The sequence below is a fragment of the Rattus norvegicus genome, chromosome 18 (genome assembly GCF_036323735.1).
Source record: "Rattus norvegicus strain BN/NHsdMcwi chromosome 18, GRCr8, whole genome shotgun sequence".
In the NCBI taxonomy this organism is placed as follows: Eukaryota; Metazoa; Chordata; class Mammalia; order Rodentia; family Muridae; genus Rattus; species Rattus norvegicus.
Window position 1 is genome coordinate 42,649,722 of NC_086036.1, and position 24,893 is coordinate 42,674,614.

General features: G+C 41.3%; 1 long non-coding RNA gene across 1 annotated transcript in view; it reads left to right on the forward strand.

Annotated features, from left to right (window-relative positions):
• The first annotated feature begins 2,904 nt into the window (after positions 1-2,904).
• Positions 2,905-24,893, forward strand: part of LOC108348790 (uncharacterized) — a 134,134-nt gene continuing 112,145 nt past the window's right edge. The window contains exons 1-2 of the long non-coding RNA XR_005496488.2: positions 2,905-9,661; positions 10,502-10,773. This is a non-coding gene — a long non-coding RNA (uncharacterized LOC108348790). The remainder of the gene's footprint in view (positions 9,662-10,501; positions 10,774-24,893) is intronic.

The window sequence follows — 24,893 nt, forward strand, 5'->3', positions numbered from 1 at the left end:
CCAAAAGAGTGAAATTAAAAATTCACAGTATCCCATAAACTATCGCAAGGTGGTCAAAGAAGGTGGAAAATACAACCTGCAATGAAGAGAAAAACTAGTCAGTCAAAACACTGTGACAGGACACAGACTATAAACTTAATACACACGGCTGTTAATATGTTTATTGTAACTACAATCCCTGTCCAAAAGCCAAGTCAATGCAAGACAGCAAGGTATGTAAGATCTGACCTGAACTCTAAGAAGGGAAAAAAGGAATTGCGGGAAATCAACAGTATACTGAAAGAGAATAAAGAAAATTGCAGTGCTGGAGAGGGGGTTGTTGAAATCAAACTGTGAGGCTTAACCACCGAACCAGACTGCCAGAGCAATGCTGTGGCTAAAGGGCAATACTTTATTTAGGAGGAAAACTTCTGGGCTGTCCCCATGAGAAGGGAATGCAGCACCACCAAAAATGAGTCTTGGTTTTATAGGGTGCTTTTAGTTGGGTGGGAGTGTGGTGGGATAACATTAAGGAAACAGGAACTGCCCCAGGCAAAAGAGACGGCAGTAAGCAGAGTTTCACAAGGTATGGAGACGAGGAGGGGGGCTCTGGCCATTAGAATAGCAAGAGGCTGTGGTCAAGCTGTTTTGGTGAGACAAGGAGCCAGCAGACGTCTGAGAAGTGTAGAGTGTTTTGTTTCCATTTCCCCAGAGGGTCTGGGTCCCACACTTGTCATCCATCTTGGTGTCATAGGTAACTCCATCTTGGGCAAAATAGTCTGTTGGCATCCCAAGGCAAATGATTGGCAAACTTCCTGAAAGCAAAGCAGAGGGAAAGGAGATGTTTCAAGATAAAGGAACCTCAGAAATCTGCCTGGCTCACATGGTGCACAAAGTTTCTCCGCTGCCTGCCTTCTGCCTTGTTGCTGTTGCAGCCCTTGAGGCAGGGCCAACTTCTCTCTCATATTTGGTGCAAAGTAGCCAGCAGCCTCTCCTACTCAACAGTTTCCAGTCCCTTAATTCTTCTGAGCTACAGTCCCCAAAGCAACTTTCTCTGACAACCCGAGGGCAAACTTCCATTGACTTCTGTCAGTGTGGTACCATGGTGGCTTCTCTGTTGGTGGACAGCCACCCAGGTGCTGTACACCCTTAACTCTTGTTTCTATTTTAGGTAGTTTTTCTTTTTTTTTTTTTTTCTTTTCTATTTTTCGGAGCTGGGGACTGAACCCAAAGCCTTGCGCTTGCTAAGCAAGCGCTCTACCACTGAGCTAAATCCCCAACCCTTAGGTAGTTTTTCTAATATGAAACTTCATTCTCAAATATCTTTCTCTCTGATTTCTGATGCAGCAACCTCCCAACTCATTCTGTGAGATGCATACACTAAAGTCAAATGAGGATGTGGGAACAGTAGAAGCTGTATCCCTCATTAAGCATAGATGTAGGGCTGAGGGTATGGTTTAGTGGGAGACCTTGCGCTCAGGATGCACAAAGTCCTGAGGTCCAATCTCCTAAGTAAACTTTAAAAAAAAAATCAAATAAACCAATAATATATTAGAAAAAGCAGGGTTTAGGCTAGGATTGAAAGATTCATTTGAAATGTCCAAATCCCAACCCAACACCACATTATCAAACTAAAAATGAAAAGTTCTGATTGTGTTAAATACAAAAATGAAATTGTTTGAATCACAATCTAGTCATGAAAAATATCCTTGATAAACTCACAAAGCAAGATAAATTCCTCTGATATAAGCCACCTTTGAAATACCTGTAGCTGGACTTATTATTCTTAAATTAATTTTGTATGTGCGTCCAGTATATGTCTGTGTCGGGGGTGGTTTGGGAAGGATGCACGTCCCCATGGGCTTAAATGGGAATGCTTGAGGGAGATGGCGGGTGATTTCTTCAATTTCTTTTCCCCCTCGAGGCAGGCTCTCAATGCACTTGATACTCTCTGTTTAGGTTATTCTAGTTAGCCAGTGGATTGGGGGTTCTGTCTGTCTTTATCCTCTGACATTGACATTGCAAGCATTCATGGCCATTCTACCTCAGGTCCTCATGCTTGCATAGCAAGCCCTTACTCCTGGATCCATCTCCTCACCCGCTGACATCATTCTTAAAGGTATATGTGTTATCACAAGGATGTCCACCCTTACCAGTTCTATTCACATTGTACCAGAGATTGCAATCATGCACTCCCTAATAACATATGAATAAAATTTCTTTTATATAATATTATGCTTCATGAATGGAATTTCCTCATGTAGGATAAATATCTTTGAGTTGATAAACTAAGGTGAGCACCTTGGAAAGAAGGAAGGACGGAAGGAAGGAAGGAAGGAAAAAAAGGAAGATATCATTTCTGCATAAAGTGGTAACAGTAAAGATTGATAAATATTTGAAGATTCTAAGCTACTGATTTTGCATTTCTAATGGTTTAAATAATATCTTAACCATAACTAAAACCATGGCAAGTTCTTTTGTTTTTCTTAATTTATTTTTATGTAGATGGGTTTGTCTATGTGCATGCATATGTTCCATTTGCATACCTAGTGCTAATAGAGACCAGAAGAGAGCATTGGATTTCCTGGAACTGAGTTGTAGACAGTTGTGAGCCACCATGCGTGTGCTGGGAATCCAACCTGGCCCTCTAGAAGAACAGCCAGTGCTGTCAACTGCTGAGCTGTCTCTCTAAGCCCACCCTTCCTTCCTTCCTTCCTTCCTTCCTTCCTTCCTTCCCTCCCTCCCTCCTTCCTTCCCTCCTTCCTTCCTTCCTTCCCTCCCTCCCTCCCTCCTTCCTTCCTTCCTTCTTCTCCTTCTCCTTCTCCTCCTCCTCCTCCTCCTCCTCCTCCTCCTCCTCCTCCTCCTCCTCCTCCTCCTTCTTCTTCTTCTTCTTCTTCTTCTTCTTCCTTCTCCTTTTCTCCTTTCCTCCTCCTCCTCCTTCTTTTTTTCCAGAAAGTAAGTAAATTCAGTAAAAAGATAGTAAGAAAGTAAGAAAAGAATACTGAATATAGCCTGAGCCAATTCTAGGAGGCTTGAACTTAGTTTTAAATTGTATCCCAGTATTAATATTTAGTTTATATGGCACCGTATTGTCCATAACTTTACAATGTAAATTATACTGTTTTATTAGCTTTCCAATTCTATTTCTTCATTATCAAGTTCAAAAGTCTTTAGTGACTAAGGTTTCTGTCTACTTCTTTTTTTACAGCATAAGGGAAAAGTTTACCTTGTTAGCTACTTCTTTTTAATATTTAATAATTAACTGAATATATTTAATATATAATAACAAATAATTAAATAGGGATTTAATAATTAAATAGGGAGTCCCAATTTCTATATATCCTGTTAAGAAGCTGTATTTTTGGGTGGGAGCGGTAATCCCAGCACTCAGGAGCCAGAAGAAGAAGGATTGCTGCAAGTTCAAAGCCTGCTTGCTTTTTATAGAGAGTAGCATAGCCAGGTTATAGAGTGAGACCCTATCTTAGTTAGGGTTTCCATTGCTGTGAACAGACACCATGACCAATGCAACTTTTATAAGAGATAGCATTTAATTGGGGTTGGCATACAATTTCAGAGTTCAGTTCATTATCATCATGGCAGGAGGCACAGCAGCATCTAGGTTGACATGGTGCTGGAAAAGGAGCTGAGAGTTCTACATCTTGATCCACTGGCAGCCACAAGGAGACTTTCAGTTTCACACTGGGTAGATGTTGAGCATAGGACCTCAAAGCCCACCCCCACAGTCACACACTTCCTCTACCAAGGCCATACCTATTCCAACAGTGTCACTCCCTGTGGGCCAAGCATTCAAACACATGGGACTATGGGGACCAAACTTATTCAAACCACTATAGACCCTGTCTCAAAAACTAAATAAAACTTAAAAAGTGAAACTGTATTTTTGTGTTCATGTCACAACTGGCTGTGCTGAGGAGAAAACTCACTAGCCAGTGGATGCTCAGCATTCCCTGTGCTTCTGCTGTGGGATCTGTAGTTCACTGGATTAAGGGTAGAGAGGCTCAGGGGTTATTTTAGGCCCTGAGAAGTTCCTTGATGATGAAAGACACCATTGCTAACATTATTCATGAAAAGGCAGGAAAGGTCATCTGTGGCTCACTCCATGCTCTTTCAACGATTGATGGCTCCTCTGCAGAGGGCTGGCTGCTGAGAGACTGCACCCCGTGAAAGTGTGCATGCCTGCTGCATCTCAGAAACTATCCAAATGTTTCCTCAGTCTTTTCCCATGGTGGACTTTGCTGTTGATGGCCTTCAGACCTTCTCCTTCTCTACCCCCTCCCCAAGCATCACTTTTTTCTTAGTGTTTTGGGAAATTTAATTCATCTCAAGTTTTAACCTGTTGAGTTTTATCCCCTGCTTCTTGGCACTTTTATAAACCATGGCTTTTTAGTGTTACCTAAGTTACTTATTGCCTAAACCAAGATTTTGTCCATTTCCCTCTGAGGTGATCTCTCTTGATCTAATCTTTTCATTGATTTAGCCAATGTTCCTCCCAGGTTTCACTTCTGCTTCGCTTCAAACCCTTCCCTCTCTGTTAACTCTCTCTGTACACCAGGCTGGTCTTGAACTCACAGAGATTCGGTTGCCTCTGCTTCCCGAATGTCTCTTTCGTTTCTTAATATTTGGATTTAGCTTCCTCTTCCATTTATTGACTATTTGCTTGAAGAGTGACAGAGATGCACAAGGAAGAGCCTTCCTTAGGATGATGATGACTTCCTCAAGGTCAAATCAAATAAAGGGAATCTAAAAGCAGAGAGAAGCATGCTGGGAGGTAGCAGAGTTTGTTTTAAGGGACCAGAAGGATAAGCTGGCAAAGCTTACTCTCTCTCTCTCTCTCTCTCTCTCTCTCTCTCTCTCTCTCTCCAGTGAGAATGGGGAAGGACAAGGGTAGAGGAAAGTATCATAGGATATGGGACTATTTAAATTGAAAAGAAATTGAGACATGAATGTTCATTTGCAAATGGAAGGAGCCTGGGCTATTTCAAGCTGTGAGTTTAGGGTTGTAAGCTAAGTTGCATGTACAAAATGCAGGCATGGGGGAACTATCTCCCAAATATTTACATCCCTAAGACTCAATTCCGGCATGTAGCTAATTACAAAGTAAGCACGCAGAGTCTACAAGTTCACATTGTGCCTGACGGTACCCAAGTGTGTGTAAGGGAAGTGGAGCCAGGCCAGGGAATCACTGTTTCCAGGACTTGGCTTAACCCCTCATGTGGGTGGTGTGGTGTGCCAATACAGTGAGACCAAAACAAGCAACACTCAAATGTTCACATTTCCCAGATTTGCCATTTGCCGAGATAAAATGCTGTGGCTATGAAAACAACTAAAGGCCACCAAATTTACCAGGAGCAATGCATACATTTATAGATATTTGAAAAAAAATCAAGATTAGTTATTTATAGAAGTGATTTAAAACTTAACTATTTTTAAAACTGTGCATATATTCTTTCGTTAACGTGTTAAAAAAAAAAAGCCAAGCCAAACGGATGGCACACATAGCTACCCTTCCTTCACACATTACTGTAAATATGCACATGCATGTGTGGGCATTCTTGTGAGTGTAAGCATTCTTGTGTGGGTGGGGACGGGCGCCATATGTGAGGGGCTGTGCACAGCATAGCAACACAACAGCTGCTTTTCTGAGCTTCTTTTCTCCATCAGTCATGCTGATGACAGATTGCTGGGATCCTCAGAGAAGAACTGGAGACATCCCCCACCCCCCACCCCTGATCTAGAGGCCCCTTAAACAGCTACAGCTATTCCTGTTGCCAACACACAGTTCTCTTTTCGTCCTGTCCACACCTAGTTTTCACCTTTCAGTGCTAAGTCTGAGCAAATGCCATGCAGAACGGACACATCTGGGGACAGTTGTGTGGCTTTGGTTGTGCTCAGGGTCGACCTGGGAAGCCAGGCTTTCTGTCTGTATTATGGATCCATTCTCATTCTCCTCTATCTTCCTCCCTTTTGTCCTTCTCTCTTCCCCTCTCTCCCTCCTCCTTTCTTCCCTTCCTTCTGCTTCCTTTCCTGCCCTCTTTCCTTCTTTCTTTTCTCTCTAATAAGAACAAGAGACAGAAACCAACCATGCAGCTCAATGCAGCAACCTGGAAATCAGGAGTTCTGCCATTTGACACATCTTAGCCGGAGGCTGGACAGGTCCTTGGATCTATTAGCAGTGTTGTCCTGAGCAGAGGCTGGAAATAGCAAGAGTGTTTAGGAGCACTGGTTTGCGCTTCTGGGTTTTTTCTTCTCCTTATACAAAGCAACTTTGTTTTTGTATTTTTCCTTGAGAAATTCTTCATGTTGTAGTCCTGGCCACCTCCCCCTGGATCTTACTATGTAGACCAGAAGGCCTGAAAGTCACAGGCATCCATCCACCTCTGCCTCCGGAGTGCTGAGATGAAAGGCATTCGTCACTTCACCCAGCTTCCACAGCAACTTTAATGAGCCCAGCTGCCTGGAAATTATGTGGATCCCTGAAACATGTGCCCCAAACTCCAGACCAGACACTAGGTGGATCAGTACCTGGTAGATGGGGCAAGTGGACTGACCAGCAGCTCACATCATGTCTCCACACAGCAAAAGCTTATTAAACCCGGGAGGGGCAACTCTCTGTGACAACTCCTCCTTGAGAGCCACTTCAGGGCTACACAGCTGCTTTGCCTTCTTCCTTAATCTTTGGCTTTCTCTTACAGTGAGGGTCTGGTTAACCATTACATTCATTCTTTGAATTTATAAGATAAAGGACCTAGACACCACTAGTGGCTTTGGTGACCCTTAGTTATGGGACATCCTGGTTCTTTGAGCTATTGTTCACCTGAGGAATGAAAGGCTCTACTGTGCTCAAGGACCTGGTTCTCCCTCCTCTTCTCTTCCTTCTCTTTCTCCCACCTCCACCCCACCAGTCTTCCTAGCAGAGTTTTTGAAAGGCTGGCTTTCTGTTCCCCAGCCTGTATGATTCTGTCTCAGCCTCCTGACTCCTGGGATCGCAGGCATGTACCAACACACTGTCCCTGCCAGACAGTCTTACATAAGTATGTAAGGTGTATTGTCAGAGTCTGTAAAGTATCGACAGCTAATAACAAGCGGATTGATATTAAAAGATAACGCATTTCCCTTTCCAGGTAAAATATTTCCATAAGTGTAGACTGATTCTAGAATAAAGCTTGTAAAGCCACCTAGTGCTGTTGCTATGGTGTATTGCTGTTGGGGAGAGCAGATGTTTGAGTAAGACGGGCTCTTGAGGTCTCTGACGGCCTGCCACTCAGGCTCAGTTGCCCATGATTGAAGCCATGCAGCAGAGACCTCCTCATCAGCGAGGAGAGGATGCTGTCTCAGAACTATCAAGCACCTATTGGCCTTCTCTCTCCAATCAGTAGTGATCCTCAGGAAACCTGTCTGCATCTCTTTGCAGTATAAGTTGATCAAGGAGATCACGGAATGAAAGCATCTGGACCAAGGAGTTGAGCATTCTTTCAGTGGGGAGCAGTTCGAGTCTGTGATCATAACAGAGCATTAACTCGCTTTATGGCATATGCTGGGCTATTCCTCATGTTCTGTCCCAGAGTAGGCAGCTGTCTCTACCAATAAATCTCATGAAATTCGCCACTTTGGGGGAAATCATGTTCTTAGAACTTTGAGGGAAAAATTAAAAGTCTGCTGTATCTTAAAGAAGTTCAGAGCAAGGCACATTAACATCTTACTTAGTATGCTGTGCCTCATGCTTCTCTGTAAGGATTCCGGCGAGCCACGGCTAATCTTTGGGCACATTGCAAATCATTCGTTTTCTGAACTTGGTGAAAGTGAGACTGCAGAGCTTCCACCTCTTCTGGGGTTTGACAGAGACCACTGGTGTTGACAGAGAACTTAGCAGGACATAAGGATCCCAGGACCCTTTTTGGTCCCAGCATCCCTTTATTTGGAATGCTCTATTTGATCCTTTGGGACTGGAGGTTTCCTAGTGTCATGAAGGGGCAGACAGCCAGAGACTAACACGAGGCATAAGGTGGCCCAATTTAAATTTTTATTATTTTATTTATTTAATCCCTTTTTGGATGTTTTGAAACTGAAGTTATAGCTAACAAGAACAGTCAGTAGGTGACTGTTGGGGTGGGGGTGGGATGCAGTATGGGAATGGGCTGCATCCAGAAGCTGACAGGATTGGCGCTTGTTCCCAGACTCTCTCTGTTCTCAGTGCTGCTTTTCCTGCAAATGCATCGTTGGCCAATTTTCCCAGTCAGCCCTGTCCTCTGGCAACTCAATTCAGGGGCTGTGTGGAGGAGGCCGACTTGCCACCGAGGGCCAGCAGCAACTGTGGGAGAACTGATTAGCTTTTAAGAGCAGACCTCCACCAGACAGGCAGGAGTCTAAAGAGTAAATAGAGGTGCTGGCCCTGGATTTTTTTTTTTCAGGCCCCAGAGAGATTTGTTCAGCAGCGTCTGAATTCCTATAGAAAAGCTCCGAGAAACTCTAAATTAAACTAAGCTGACCCCTTTCACAACCTACGTTATTTACAGTTCACAGGGCTTTGGAGAGTTCTAGTTTGCATGCAGTTGGAAATAGGTCCCCAGTTGGCAGAGGTGGCCCATTTGCATCACACTACCTTGCTTTCCTTTGGTGTGCAGAAAGCTCTGAAATGGGAGCCAAAAGATGCTGTCCAGTTGTAAACATGCCTTTGTTTTCACAGCGAAAGGAAGGCTCTGGTAGAAATCACCAAGAGAGCTAGCTACTAGAAAGCAAACAACCGAGTCCTCTATAATTAAGTGCATTCCTCAGAATAATAACTAAGTACCAGGAAGGAAATCAAGAAACACTCCCTCCCCAGCATTGCAGCTGATGTCTTTTGCACTTCTAACAAAAAGACCTGGCACTGATTACAGTGCTCAGTTTCCCCATCTCGCTCCTTCCTGGAAAAGCAACTAAAGCTAAGCATCTTTCAGCGCCTGGGGTCTGGCTAGTATCAGAGTAAAAGGAACAGTTAGATCAAGTTCGTTCATCATTTATCGCCTTAGCCTTGGTCCTGGTGTGGCACTGCTTTGTGTCATGGTAAGATAGGGTAATGTTGAAAGGGAGGTGTGTACCTCTCTTTCCCAAGACTGATGAATGAGCTTGCCTGCTAGGTAGGAAACATTCATCAGGCAAAGGAGAACAATTACTTTACCAAGATAAAAGTCTGGTTTCAATCATGATTACTGGAATTGGAGTAAGTGAAGGGACCAGTTGACTCATCCTATCTCAGAAATAAATGAGATAGATTTGTCCCCACTCCTTTCTTGCAGCTCAGAGCAAGCCTATCACTGTCCTAGTAGGCAAGCACACAAGGTGTGGGTGTCAGGGCTGATAATGGTTTGAGGACAGCAGAAGAAGAGGGCCAACTAGCAAAACAATGGCAAAACAGAGAGGGGCTACAGCTGGGCCTTCCAGAGATTTCCACTTTACTTGGAAAACATGATAAATATGCAGGAAGAAGATAGAGAAACACAGTCAAGCAGAAAAATGTGCCATCACACCTGACGCAGCAGCACTCAAGGAAACAGCAGGTAGACTAAAGACTGGATGGAGGGACGGCAGCTGACCAAGCGCTTCAGAGATGCTGTTGCGACAGAAGTATTCTGCTGGAAATTCACTGCCCGCCATCACCTGGAAGGAAACCATATGACGCGAGGTACTTCTTGGTAATATTAGGTAAATTTGAAGTAATAAGTGTTAAGTCAGGAGGTGATGTAATGTGGATGACTGAGCCTCTCTAGTCCTGTGTGTTATAAATTGTGCTCCTTTAGCTTTAGGCAAAATAATTTTACACACGTGATATAGAAAATTTAAAATGTAGGCATTCTTGAAGGCCAGTTGTATTGAAGAAGTCATTAGGACATGGGGGTCAAGCAACAGGAAACAGTGGCCAAAAGGATGGGAACCAAACCCACATGGGAGGGGAATGAGTGTGTGTTGCATCTTTAGCTTTTCTCCTGGAGGAAAGCATGTGGGAAGCAGCTGTCTTTCTGAGACTGGGTACTGCTGCCTGCTCCATCCTTGGAGATCTGGGTCACATGTTCTCTCAGACTGTAAGCTGGTCCTTCTCCCCGTCTTTTCAGACCTTCTGCCCCTGTGTGGGAGTCCCTTGCTGCCCTTTTCAAGCACAAGAATAAAAATTTGGTTCCAGGAAGTAATTGCTTGTTTGTCATGGGCCAGGAAGTGCCCCCCTGGGTACCCTTACTTCTTCTTCCTCCATCTGAGGACCATGGGCAAGGAGAGCACTTGCTTCAAGTATCGATGGTAAAGTCAGACAGACAGCAAGCCAGCTTTCACATGACAGGTTCCAGTAGATAACACCACAGCAGTATGTTATCTAAGGCAAATGGACCCATAATTTAATCATACTCAGTAGGCACATAAAATAAGGTATATTTGTCACAACCAATAAACCAATACCAATATTACAAGCAAACCTTCATGTTTTATGCATGTTTCCTTTGTTCTTGCTGAATACGTCCTTTTCTCTTCCCAGGTGTCTGTCTTCTCAGTTCTTCAGGCCATGGCAGCTTCCTTCTTTTGATGACCTTGACAACGGGTGGATAGTGGTCAGGAATTATGTAGAAGGTTGCTGCTGAGTCTGCATGGCTGTGTACTCCCCCTCCCCCCAATCCTAATTCATAAAGGAATGGTATCAGCAGATGGGGCCTTGTGAGAACGGACCAGACCACAAGACTTCTGCCTTCATGATTAGTCCCAGGAACGATAGCAGGAATTCCAGAGTGGACTCTGCAGTTCCTTCACCAGGTGATGACAAATCGAGAGCAGAGTCACTCTGCTAGGAGCAACAATATTTTAAAGAGAGACTTTTGTGCCCCTGCTTTGGCTCTCAGACTATTGAAACAGTAGACTCCAGGGAACTGGGATGTCTCCAGGGTCTCATGCTGGGTTAGGGGAAGCCCCGATGCCTGCTAGAGAAGCAACCTGTCCCCCAGAAAGAGATTTCACATAGTTCTGAAAATTTGTGAGGACTAAGACAATGATATGACAGTGACAGGAGAGACCACATCAGAAGCAGGTCTGCTTGGTTGCACATACCCCTTTCCTTCTTGCCTTCTACATAAACTCAAAAGTCTCATGTCAGTACCCAGGGCATAGATTTGAGGGTCAATGTCCCCTCTCTCTTTATAGATTTATTTATTTACTATATATAGTGTTCTACCTGTATGTATGCCTGCATACCAGAAGAGGGCACCAAATCTCATTATAGATAGTTATGAACTACCATGTAGTTGCTGGCAATTGAACTCAGGACCTCTGGAAGAATAGCCAGTGTTCTTAACCTCTGAGCCATCTCTCCAGCCCCAATGTGTTTTTTTACTTGTTGTTCTTCCTAATGTGGTAAATACTGAATAAATATCTATCCTCTGATTTTCATTATTACAAATAAAACTGGATAGAGGTGGTCGGATCTATCTGTTAGGGCTACCAGGGTTTGAGCTTGTATCCTTAAAACTCTATAGCCCTGTGGACCTAAAAATAGGCCTTTACCAGATAGTATACCTGATGGTACCTTGCCTTGGGTCTCTTTGGCCTCTAGGACTATGAGAAACAAACCTGTGTTGTTTAGAATGCTAGCTTCTAGCAATTTGTTATAGCAGCCCAAGTACTCTTAGGCTGAGATCAGTAGCCACGGTGGAGTGCTGCAACAACAGATAGCTGAAAAAAGGAAGTGATTTGTAATCAAGTAAGGAACAGAGTATGAGGCTCAGACTAGATGGAAGCTATGGTGCCATGAGCAGTGTGAAAGGTCATTTAGGCTGGGACTCAAAAATAGAGGGCCACAGGGGAAGCTTCAGCAATTAAAATGCTGGCAGCAATGTGTCTGGTAACGAGCATTCTGACATTCTCTCGGAAGTGGAGAACCCACTGGAGAGTGAACCCGAGTCCACTGCAAGAGCAGCGTGTACTCTTATTTGCTGAAAGATCTCTCTATCTGTGTCTGTTCTTTTCTATTTTATCCTTTTGGAGTGAGGATGCCTGCTTCTCCTATCCACGACTGTGTTTTGAACATGCGTAGTGTCACAGAGTAAATTGCTTCAGAGTGAGTCAGGCCTCGGATCTATCCCCACCTCTGATGATGTTAACATGGATCATCTCGGCGAAGTGGTCTCTGCCAGGTTTGCTCAGGGTGAGGTCACCCTCTCAGCTCCTTCCACGATACATCGTTTGGAAGGAAAGCTTACAGGGTGAAAAGTTGGGCTGTATATACCTCCTTGAGGTCAGGGTTAAGGGGAGCAAAACCATAGATAATTTGGAACACGGTGTGGGATTTTGGCTATTCTTTGTCATTTATTTGCTAATACAAAGCATCTTTCCTCTTTACCAGTATAGACCAATGACTTGTGAAATTCACTTAGATATATCTTCTTCAGCTCAATGTATCAGAACTATTATTTCAGTTTGCAGTGAATGTAAGGCACTGTGGCTATTAGACACCCTGTTTTCATACAAAGTCTTTAAAACATGGTGAGCGGCTTATATTTACAGCATGTCACAAAATGGATGCTGAGTTTCCATCAGAAATCCTTGATCCATATTTAGGTCTCATAAAAGAAAGAGTTGGAAATGTTGTTCACATGTTTGAGTCACACTACAGCCATGCACGCAAGGTTTACTGTGTCCAGTTACTCTCTTCTAACATTTGCATCCATGTGCCAAATTTGGTTTGTCTTTTAGAATGATTTGTCATAATTTCTAAACTATGTGCAAATTAAGGAAACATTAAATCGTGCAGTCTTGGTACTGGTTGGTTTACACGCTTGCTTTCCTTTATTTTTATTTTTTAATTCTTAGTATTCATGTTTTATTTATTTTGTGTGGTGTATGTGTGTGTGTGTGTGTGTGTGTGTATACATGCATGTACTCACATGCTACCATATGTGTATAGGTGTTAGAGGACAACTCGTGGTACTTGGTTTTCTCCTCTTACCATGTGGGTTCTAGTGATTGAATATGGACTCTTAGACTTAGTGGCAAGCCCTTATGTCTGCTGAGCCATCTGATTGGTCCTCATTTTGATTCTGTAAGACAGGGTCACACATGAAGTTTAAGCTGGTTTCAAACTCACAATGATCCTCCTGACTCAGTGTTCTCCACTGCCAGTGTTACAGGCGATTGCTACCATTCTTGTCAACTTCTAATCACAGGCTAGCCATTAAAGTATTGTATACATTGAAAAGCACATTCAGAGTTATTAAATCAATGAAGTGGTTTTTTTTGAAGTCTGGCAGAAATTTATGTAATGATGTAATATACTTGACTACAGTTCTAAATTTTGCTGTGTTGATTCATATTATAGAATTACAAAAATTATTTTGGAAAATTTATCATGCCACATATACTATGTAACTGATATGTTGCTTGATTAGGAATAAGTTTTCATTTTGTTTCTGTGTACTTTGTGTGTTCTTTGTGTGTATATATGCATATGTGTGTTTTGTACACTAAGTATCTTCCTCTATTGTTCTCCAGCTTTTTATGTGAGACAGTGTCAAAACTTGAAGCTCATCAATTCAGTTAGACTAACTGAGCAGCAAGCCATACTAATTTTTCTGTCTGCTTCTACTCATTGCTAGGCCTATATACAGCTACTACCTTGCTCTTTCTTTCTTTTGTCCTTCCTTCCTTCCTTCCATCCTTCCTCCCTCCCTTCCTTCCTTCCTTCCTTCCTTCCTTCCTTCCTTCCTTCCTTTCTTTCTCTCTCTCTCTCTTCCTTCCTTCCTCCCTCCCTCCTTCCTTCCCTCCCTCTGTCCTCTTTCTTTCTTTCTTTCTTTCTTTCTTTCTTTCTTTCTTTCTTTCTTTCTTTCTTTCGTCCTTTCTTTCTTTCTTTCTTTCTTTCTTTCTTTCTTTCTTTCTTTCTTTCTTTCTTTCTTTCTTTCTTTCTTTCTTTCTTCCTTTCTTTCTATGCCAGAGACCCAAACTCAGGGTCTTATGCTTATATCATATGAGAGTTAGTTTAGTCACTTTGATACAATCTAAAATTATGTAGGAAGAAAGTCTTAAAGAGGGATTGTTGATGAGAGAGAGAGAGAGAGAGAGAGAGAGAGAGAGAGAGAGATTCAAACTACCGTGATCATTTATTCAGCCTCTTCGATTTCTATAAGACATTAAATTTAAACTAAAAACCAACCTTTTCTGCTATCATGTTGCTTTGTTTTGTCAGCATATCTTAACAGAGCAACAGAAATGATGTATCTCATGGCAGATACTTTCCTGGCCATACCATTTGTTTTCTATTGCTGTGACAAAACACCATGAGTGAGGCAACTTACAAACAAAATGTTTAATTTGGAGCTCACAGTTGCAGAGTATGGGACCATCATGGTGGGATGCATGAGTACAGGAGTAATAGCTGAGACCTTACATCTGGCCCATAAGCACCAAGCAGAAAGAACTAACAGGAAATGGCATTGACTTTTGAAACCTCAAAGTCCACCCTTACTGACTTTCAATAAAGCCACACCTTCTAGTCCTTCCAAAACAGTCCTACCAGCTGGAAACTAAACAGTCAAATATAAGTGGCTTGGGGCCATCTTCAGTCAGACCACCTTGGCCAATTGTTGTATAAATTATTCTGTTCCAGTTTCCTCCCTGCAGTTGACCGTTTAGTTCCCAGATAAAAGACACATACAACCTTTGTATTGACAATACACCTAAAGCAGCACAAGAGCTGGGCAGACGCTCAATATCAATAATTCTTATCAATAATTCCTAATTATTACTTACTATGTTTCATCTGAGCTGATCTTTATTCCATTTGGCCAGTCCTCAGGGCCATGTTTTTATGGCTCAACTAACCCATGGTCACTTCTCTCTCCTCCTCCACTTTCTTCTACCCCTTGGGGTACTTCTGAACCCCAATCCTGGGGTCCTCTTTTTACTAACTATTAGCTGTTGGCATCTTTAGTTACCAATCAGAAATAAGTTGAAGGCAGAGTCACTTAGAGTCTATGTGGTGGAGTCTCTTTTTTCTGGGGGCAACCAGTCTTGAGAAACCAATATAAGCATTAGAATACAAGCAGCATTAGGCCAACCCACTACAGCCATTTATTCAGCCTCCTCAATTTCTATGAGACATTAAATTTAAGTCATTTATGTGCAGTATTATCCTAATGAAAAATGTAAATTACCCTACGATGTTTTTTGTGGCATGAGTCATATTACCATTTTTAGTCTTTGATTATTGAATATTTGGAAAGCATTCTTTTTATTTTAAGAAAATATTAAGACCAGGTGTGGTGGTACATTCCTTTAATCCCAGTACTCAAGGGTCCAGTGCCAGCCTGATCTATGTCCTAAGCCAGACCTACCCAGTGACACCCTGTCTCAAAACAAAACAAAACTGAAACCAAACCAACCAACCAAAAAACCAGTTAACACTAATACTAAAATCTTTGTTTTTCAACTCACCCGATAAGCATTTTCAAATAACACAATACTATATTTTGACCTAATATTGTTAAAGCACTAGCATAATATGGTCTAATATTTAGTTTCAGTGAATAATTTTATGACAGTTGTAAAGACTCAAGATGTCTCATGATGCTCAAGAGACCTCGAAGGATGAAATCATTTGCTACTCAAGCTATTTGACCTGAATTTGATCCCTAGAGCCTAGATAAGGGTGGAAAAAGAAAAACAACTTCATAACTTTGTCTTCTGTTCTACACGCACGCACACATGTATGCATGCACACACGTACACACACAAGCACGCACACATGCACGTATGCACCTCTCTCTCTAAATTAAATTTACACAAAATATCTTTGTAATGAGTGTGAGTTTTGAATGTTTTAGAAGTTCTTTAAAATAAAAGATGAATGATTAGGCAGAAGTTTACATATTTCAATTAAAACTAAGGAAAAAATATATAAGGTTGAAAAAATCTTAGTGTATATACTTTTGCTTGTATGTTCATGTGTGTGTGTGTGTGTGTGTGTGTGTGTGTGTGTGAGACAGAGAAAGAGAGAGAGAGAGAGAGAGAGAGAGAGAGAGAGAGAGAGAGAGAGAGAGGATGATGATGGAATTACAGGTGCTCTGCTGTAGCCACCTGTACTTGGATTTTGGAAATCAAAGCTCATGTCCTTATACTTGAATCTCAATGACTTCACCCAATGAAGTATTATCTCAATCTAATTTTTCAAAAAGATTTGAGTTAAATTTTTCTACTGTTAGAAAATTATATTTTTATTCACAACCACTTGGTAGCTTTTTTGAAGATACTTTCTGTTTTTATAAAGTATCTTTTAATGTCATTGACTCATGATTTTCTGATAAAAAATCTCTGTAATTGAATCATCTGTCATATCTTCGCTTAAAAGTAATTGTCTTTATTACCTAAGTGCCAAATGGATAGATAGCTGATAGGTCTGAAAAAAATCATTAAAAAATTGTAACAGTAAATCTACTCGAATGCCAGAAAAACTAATTTCAACAAATATTATTTGTTGGACTTTGTAGGAAAGACTTCTTTTTATCAGTTTCACAATGTATTTGCTGAAGTATCTGATTTTTTTCATTGATTATATTTATATATTTTCTTACTTTTCAGATTGTAATTTAATTACAGTTCTCCTTTCTGTTTCCTCCTTCCAAGCCCTCCAATAACCCATCCCCACTCTCCTCCAAATACATGGCCTCTTTTCTATTTATATACATTTTTTACAATGTGAAAGCAGTCTTGTGATTTTGCTTAAATTGTATGCTTGCCTTTTGTTTTAGAGCTATAAATTATGCTATCTGGTATGTTCTAAAGTATTGCAATATGAATACTAAAATATTACATTGCTCATTATAAAAATAGAAGTGACCGAACGCATTTCATTTGTATTCATCTTTTTCCTCCTTGCTAGGTAGATCATGTACTTAAGTCTGTACCCGAAATGAAGCTGGTAACAGTCACAGGTGCTGTAGCCAAGCAGTTACATCTCGAATGATCCAAGGGTTAACGTAAAATGGAAGACTATTAAAATTAAAAAATTGAAATTAATAAATACATAGTTTCACACTACTTATATAAAATGTAAAAATTTCTCAAACTTACAAACAAATTTTAAAAATTCTGAATCTTTGTCAGACTGACCATGTAGTAAGGGCCAGTTAAGAATTGTGAGTGACTAGTGACTTCTTTTCTTTCTTAGACAGTATCATTGTGTAGTCCTGGTTATCCTGTACCTCCCTCTGTAGACCAGGCTGGCCTTGAACTCACCTGCTTTGACTGAGAGCCACCTGCCTCTGCCTTCACAGTACTGGGATTCGAGGCATGCACCACTCTGCTGGGCTAGGACTAGTGAGTTATATTGTAAAACCTTCTGTAGTGTATATAAAACTTTAGTCTGTGTGATCTGACTTACTTCCAAGGATGGAGTCTACAGAAGTGAATCTCTAGTTCTTTATTTAGGGCACAGATTACAGAGATAATTTGCATGCATCTTTCTGCCTCAGTATCCTCCGTATACCCATCTTTTAGGTGGAAGAATAGCTAAAATGAGAGAGAGAGAGAGAGAGAGAGAGAGAGAGAGAGAGAGAGAGAGAGAGAGAACTCCAGCCTAAGAAGTGTGTAGATGCATGGAATAACAACAGTTGGTTGAGCTTGTTGGAAGTAAAGTCCCCTGATGTTAATATAGAATTCATGCGGAGGCAGAGAGCACATGACAGAAGCTTTGTCCTTCTGGACTGTCAGTGATTACAGAGATACCTATGAAGGAGGAGAATCTGGCCCGCTGTTCAGGAGGTTCCAATGACCAGGACCAGCCAAAGAGAGCTACATACCTTGTTTGGGCTCAGACTCTTTTTCCCTTGAAAAGCTAGAGATTAAGGACAGGGGCCAGGTGGAGGTGGGAGAATAATAAACCCAGATGATTTAGTGGTCCACCTTGGGTTCTAGATCCCAGGAGTCAAAATTGCTGCACCAGAACTGCGTAACTGGCTTCCTTTAGTTTTAGATTAAGAAACTATCAGGTGTTAACATTTATTCCAATTCTTATTTTAGTTTGTGAAATGGGTGGTTTTCTATTTTGTCCCAAATTCTAGTCAGCAGGCCCATTCTGGCCTTACAGATAAGCGCAGCCCTTTGGCAGTTTCTCCATTGACTAATTCGTGACTCACTTGGACTCTATTTATGGACTCCTGCCCTTCTTATTCCCAGACAAGATTTGAGGCAGCTTACAGTAAAAACAATACACTCAGGCACTTTCAAAACCAGGGCAAAACAAGGGATTGTAGTAGGGTAAAATGGTCATTATTTCCAAAGAGAGAAGGGTCCAGTTCCACCATGTCTTTTAAATAAGATTGATTGGCAACTTTAGCCCAAGGTGTTCAAATTTAAATCAATAGCCTGTAAATAACACAATCTTACTCTTAAGACACAGTTGCAGATCACATTTCTCTGCACACTGTAAGAACTCACCCATGCTTGAAGCACTATTTCTAAATGTAAATGAATATCCAAAGTCAAAACAGAGGCAAGCAACATGACGAATTTCAAATTAATCTCTCGCGCATACCCAACATTTTCACATACTTAATGGATTTAAGGCACAGTTGCTCTAAGCAAGAATCGTCAGAAAACAATAGCGAATCTGAACTAATATAATTAAAACCATTCATTGCTACCTTGTGAGTAATGTAAGATGAACTTAATTCATTGCTTTATCCTGAATTCTCAAGTAATTACCTAATAGGAAGCTTCATATTTAGAATTTATCACCTTCTTTATCCCGTAATCAATCAATCAAATGAGGATATTGGACTAGGTGGTCCTTTCTGGGGTGTGCTTAATCCGTAATTCCAACGTTTGCTCTCCCCTTACCTCCACATAGGAAATCTATTTTGTTTACAAGTCTGGAAAATTTCTGCTGTGGCCCCCACTCCACATTCATGATTCTCTAATCTATAGGCTGCCACCCTGTACCCCTCTCGTGGAGATGGGATACACGATTGATCTGTGCAGTGTACCACCCCTGTAGTTTATATAGGAAGCTGCCCTTCTAAAGATGCTAATACAGCTATACAGGGAAACGGAGGAAAGAAGAGGGACAGGGAGAAACAGAAACAGAAAAACTGCAGTTCAAATGAAGGGACAACAAGGTCTGGTCATAAGTTGAGGGACTTAAGCAGCAGAATCTGTGAGTGGTTAATGCAGACAGAATAATAAACTTGGCTTCTTCTCTATCTTTTCTTTCATACTCTAGTGAACAATCAGCAGTGAGATCATTTAATGTCTCCTTAGGACTTTTCCCCCCATTGGAGGAAGTACTTTATGTAATTGTTTCATAGGAAAAGTTTCCTTGGGAGATATAGTTGTGTTTGGGGGGACATATAATCAGATGGTCTTTGTATGGATCCTGTGTGGCCTTCAGCATAATCTTCAGGCTTTCTTAATTCACCCATTAATGTAATTAAAAACTGAAGCTAATTTAGTTTTGTTTGCCTGAGTGTATGTGTGCAGAAGTGTGTACCCATGTGCATCTATGTGTGAGGAAGTCAGGGGTTGATATCAGGTGTTCTCCTCAATTGTTGTCCTTGCTGTTTTGTTTTGAGAGTGTCTCTCACTGAACAAGTAGCTCTCTGTCTTGGCTACTCCATCTGGTGTGAGTTTTCCTCAATAACTCTGAGGCTGCGTGTGCATACTGTTATGTCTGCTTTTATCCGGAATGCTGGAGACCTAAACTTCAGTCTCCATGCTCCACACTTTATTAATGAGTCCATCTCCCCAGCATCACCCTCCACTGTGGTTGGTTTGTTTTGATATAGGATCTTGTCCTGTTTAGCCCAGGTTGGCCTTGAATTCATGATCCTCCTGCCTTAGCTTCTCAGGTGCTGGATGTCAGGTATGCGCTTCTCTAGGCTTCCACTTACCAATTTACAAGTATCAAGTTACTTTACAATAAATATTTTTGTAAATACCTACTAATGTGATTTATGGAACATGTCCAGTTGAACGTTGGGATAGTAGTCAATGAACATTTGTGAAACAATTGCAGTGCTTAGATGATACAAAATGATGGTTTTCCTTGCACAGATTCATTTAAAATTTTTTCTCTGAAATCTATTTTAAGAGAAGACACAATTTTCTTTCAAAGATGTATTTCTTTAATTTATATGAGTACACTGTCACTGTCTTTAGTCACACCAGAAGAGGGCACCAAATCCCATTATAGATAGTTGTGAGCTACCATGTGGTTGCTGGGAATTGAACTCAGGACCTCTGGAAGAGTAGTCAGTGCTCTTAACCATTGGGCCATCTTTCTAGCCCACCAAAAGAGACAATTTTCAACCCATCAGTCTTTTTCTGGTAGAAAGTGGTGCTAACCCATGTGCCAAACAACTTTCCATAAAACTAACTTAATAGAATTGTACAGGCTGGTATCAGTGTGTCAAAGATTTGTCCAGGTCCAAATAGATTAGCTCTATTAGGGATCTAAAGCAAGTGTGCCCAGGATTTCCCATATATTCTTTGTGTGGCTTGAAGTGTCCTTCCTTTCAGATTCCTTTGCCAGTGACCTCAGAGAGTGGAAGAGAGGCATTGTTTATTAGCTTTTGACGGATAACAAATTACCTTCCAATTCCGTAACTTAACAAAGGGATGCTTTCTTCTCAGTCATGTATTTGCAGGCTGACTGACAGTCCTCTGATATACTTTGGGGCTCAGCTGGACATCTATGATTCCAACTGCAAGCCCCCTTGGACTTAGGTTTTGATGCGGGTTTGTCTTCAGCTGTGTTTTCTATATATATTCATTTTGGGGTACAGGATGGTGCGGAGTTAGCTGTCTACTGAGAGAATCTTTCCATGACAACTGTAGAAGTGTGAGCACAGAAGCAAAAGTACATGGTGTTCCTGAAGTCTCCATTCAGCACTGGCAGCCATCACTTGCACCTACAGGCTATACCCTGAACAAATCACATTGTTAGATGCAAAGTCAAGAGAAAAGCTCAGCGCCGGTTAAGAACCTAGCTGCTTTTCCAGAGAACCCAGGTGAATTCCCAGCACTCACAAGGCAGCTCACATATGTACATATACATATACATATACATATACGCATATGAGTACACATACATGTACGTTACATATGGCCATAGAAAAACTCTGTCTTGTCATGTCAACTGACTTTAATGTCATATATGTAAATGTATGAAAGAAAGAAATCTTTAGAAAGTATCAAAAAATGTAAAAAAGAGTCAAGGATTTGAGCTCCATAGAGTCACTGAAATGGTACCATTTCCTCCTGAAGTTAAGGAACTGAGAAAGGATTGATTATGGTGGAGAAGCCATACAGCAGAAATTTTGGTTACATTGCATCCCTAGTCAGGAAGCAGAGAGGATGAATGCTGATATTCACACCACTCCCTCATTTTTATTAAATCTGAGACCTCAGCCCATGGAATAGGCTGGTCCTTAAGTCCATAGTCAGAGCAGACCTTTGGCCTTTAGCACAGTCTAGAAACTCCCTCAAAAAATATACCCAGAGATTTGTCTCCTGGATGGTTCTAGATTCCATCAAGTTGGGAGTCAGTAGTAACCATCATAAAGGTCATCAGGAAAGACTGGAGACAGGGCCAGGACTATCAAAGAGTACATTTTCTGAGTGGGCATAGATTGTAATAAACCTTCCCAAATTTTGTAAGATTCCCTCACACAGTTGTTAAGCACCACTGGATAGTATTTTGAACATTTCAAAATAAAGTGTTTCAGTGGAGCTGAAATGTACTAATTTTGAATACTTAGCCATCTGGAGCATTAGATGCTTAATTACAGCTGAAAACATGAATGAACAGTGCCAGGCAGTTCTTCCCAGTGAGTCTAAATTCTGTTTGTCTTTATTCTCAGAAGAGAGAAAAACAAAAAGAGAAGGGATATGCCAGTATTAGGCTATTTTTGGGACTTTGTTCTCTTCTCTATTTTTCTATAGGAACCTATTAAAAATCCGAAGCTATGCCAAGATCCTTGTATCTTTTCATAAACCATGAACTGTAGATTATATATATATACATATATATATATATATATATATATATATATATGAAACAATGGCTTTAGAAAAACTCTGTCTTATTATGTCAACTGTCTTTAATGTCAGTTCCTGTGAAGATTACAAGGTTTATGTTTTGCTTGGAGCATATTCCTCCTGCTGGATTTGTTCTATACTCTCAGCAACCAGCCACAATCATAAAAAGAAAACAAACGATGGCTCCATTTTTATTGTGAGAAATAAAATGTTTCTAATTATTAAGCTAAAACCTTACGTGCCTTCTAAAAAGTCATCAGACAGAACACAATATTTAAACTTAACATTCATATGATTACATACTTCAAAAATCTTATTTTTCTATTCTGTCTTGTGTATAATAAATGGCGATCCAAGTCAACTAGGTACACAGTGTTGATAGACCAAGGTATGTTCAGCTTCTCCTTGCAAATGAGACTTAAGACCCTCTATCCCATCCAAGAACTTGTGCTCTGCTGTGAAGCAAAGCAGAGTGCCACAAGACAGTCACTTGCCTCAGTTCTCAGTTCTGAGGTAACTTCCCTTTGTGCCAGGTCTATTTCTACCTTTGCGATTTTCTCTCAGTGTATCTTTCAGAGCACTTATCACTGTTTGTGATCGTACATTGGCAACTCTAGTTTTTTTTTTTTTTCAGTTGTGCCTGTGTCAGTTTCTTTGATTTATCCACTGACACCTAACCCAGGCTTAGTCTAAGGTCAGCACTGATGGTTACTATTTAGTGATGATGAATTAGCGATTCGGTGAAGAGAAGAATGCATAAATGTGGCTCTAGCAAGTTCCATAACTTGTTGTTTTGAGGATCCAGTGTGTTTGATGAGAAGAAAGGGCAGTCCATTAAACAGATAAATGAAAGAACTATGTTATGTTTGCCCTTCCATTCTACCACCGAGCATGCCCAGGAGTTGTCTGTTCTAGAGATATGAGTCCATCTTTGTAGAAACAGAGATGAGATTACAATCTTCCTGCTGCCGGATCCTGGTTCTTGAAGGTGGCTCTTAAAGAGTTAAATGGGTATTATAAAAATCTCTGCATACCATGATGGCAATTAAAATAGCAGGCACTGTTTAAAAAGTGGGGGAGATGGCTCAGCATTTAAGAGCCCTTGTTGCTCATTTTGAGGGCCCAGATTTAGTTCTCAATTACCGTACCAGATAGTTCACAAACACCCATTCCTCTGGTTCCGGGGTATCTGATGCTCTGTGGCATCAGTGGGCAGCTGCACTATATGCACACCATACGCATAGAGCTCAAGCAGCCTCTTTGTCTCTCTGTCTCTCTCTGTCTCTGTCTCTGTCTCTGTCTCTCTCACATGTCCACGTGCACGCGCGCGCACACACACACACACACACACACACACACACACACACACACACACACACACCATAAATAATTAGTCTTTAAAATCACTTTCAATATGCTATGGCCTATGGTCCAGGGCTTCCCTATATCCTCTCTGCTGCTGAACAACAGCTGCAAATGGCAGATACTATCACTGAACCTATTTAAACAGAGGTGACTGAGGCTTAGTTCATAAAGGGGCTGAAGTGTCTCTGCTGGGAAGTGAGTCCAGTTCTATCTGGCTTTAGGGTATATGTTTTTAGCTGAAGTCTCTCTCAAGGAAAAGCAAACGAAAATAAAACCATGACCTAGTTCTGCTCCGGGTGGATTTAATTTTGTTTTCTTTAGTTCTCACAAGTGAGAATACTTTAGGTCAGATAAGTTATTCATTAATTTCATAAATCAGTCATTATCGAGCTTTTAGGTTTTTGATATGAAAACATTTCCTCATCAATTTAGTCAACAGACAGCTTCTGAGCACTTCTTTATGTGCTAAGTGCTGATTTAAAGGTTATAGTTTATTAGTGAATAATACCCAAAGGTCCCTGTCCTCCAGGAGTATGCATTCCAGATAATAAACCAAAATTCTAAAGTGGGTATGTTATATTATGCTATTGGGGACATTCACTGAGTCAGGCAAAAATCAACCAACCAACCAACCAACCAAACAAACAAAAAACCAGAAAAGATTGAAGGGCCTGGCAAAGGGGGTTAGGGGAAAAGTCCAGGCACAAACACCAAGATACATACAAATTTTGGACGAAGCCTCAGCACAAAGCTGACATTAGAAAGCATGCACCATGTGACTCTCTTCAGCTGCATGGCCCAGACCAAAGAAACAGTAGAATGGCTTCCTTTTAGGTCCTCACAGCTCGGGATGGTGAAAGAGCTAAACAAACAAATGAAGTGATGATGGATATAGTTGAGCGTAAGAACTCATTGGAAAGGTGGTGTTGTCTTCTGAGCACAGCCGCTGAGCAATGCTCAGACAGGAGACGGTAAGAGATGGATGACAGTGGCTAGCCAAGGATGGTGGTTTTCCTTCTCTTTCTAAAGGTAAGGAGACTTCCTTAGACAAATCGAGCATTGAAAGAGACTGAGAAGCAGCCTAACAGCATCAAGGGACAGGAAGCAAAGAGATGTTCTGCTAATGCCTGTGATTGGCGCGGACCAGGGAAGCCATGGGCTATGGAGGGAGGCCGATGTCAGAGCCTGAAAACCTTGCTTGCTGTCAGGTGTAAAAAGCCTTACTTGCAGCTAGGAGGAGATTTCACTTCTTGAATGGGCCCCGAAAAAACTCATCAAGACTCAGTGTTTATTCTATACTTAAGAACATTTAAGTGCAGACAGGTTCAGAAATTCCTATGGTAACAGAGCTAGTAAATGGTACAGAAGGGACTTAAACTCAAGCTAGCTAACTTCAGAACCCAGGAGCAGACAGAAGTCTCCATTGCTCCAACCTAAGTGTGAAGTGGGGTACTATGTTTGTTTGAGGAGATGGGGTGCCTTTTTGTCTT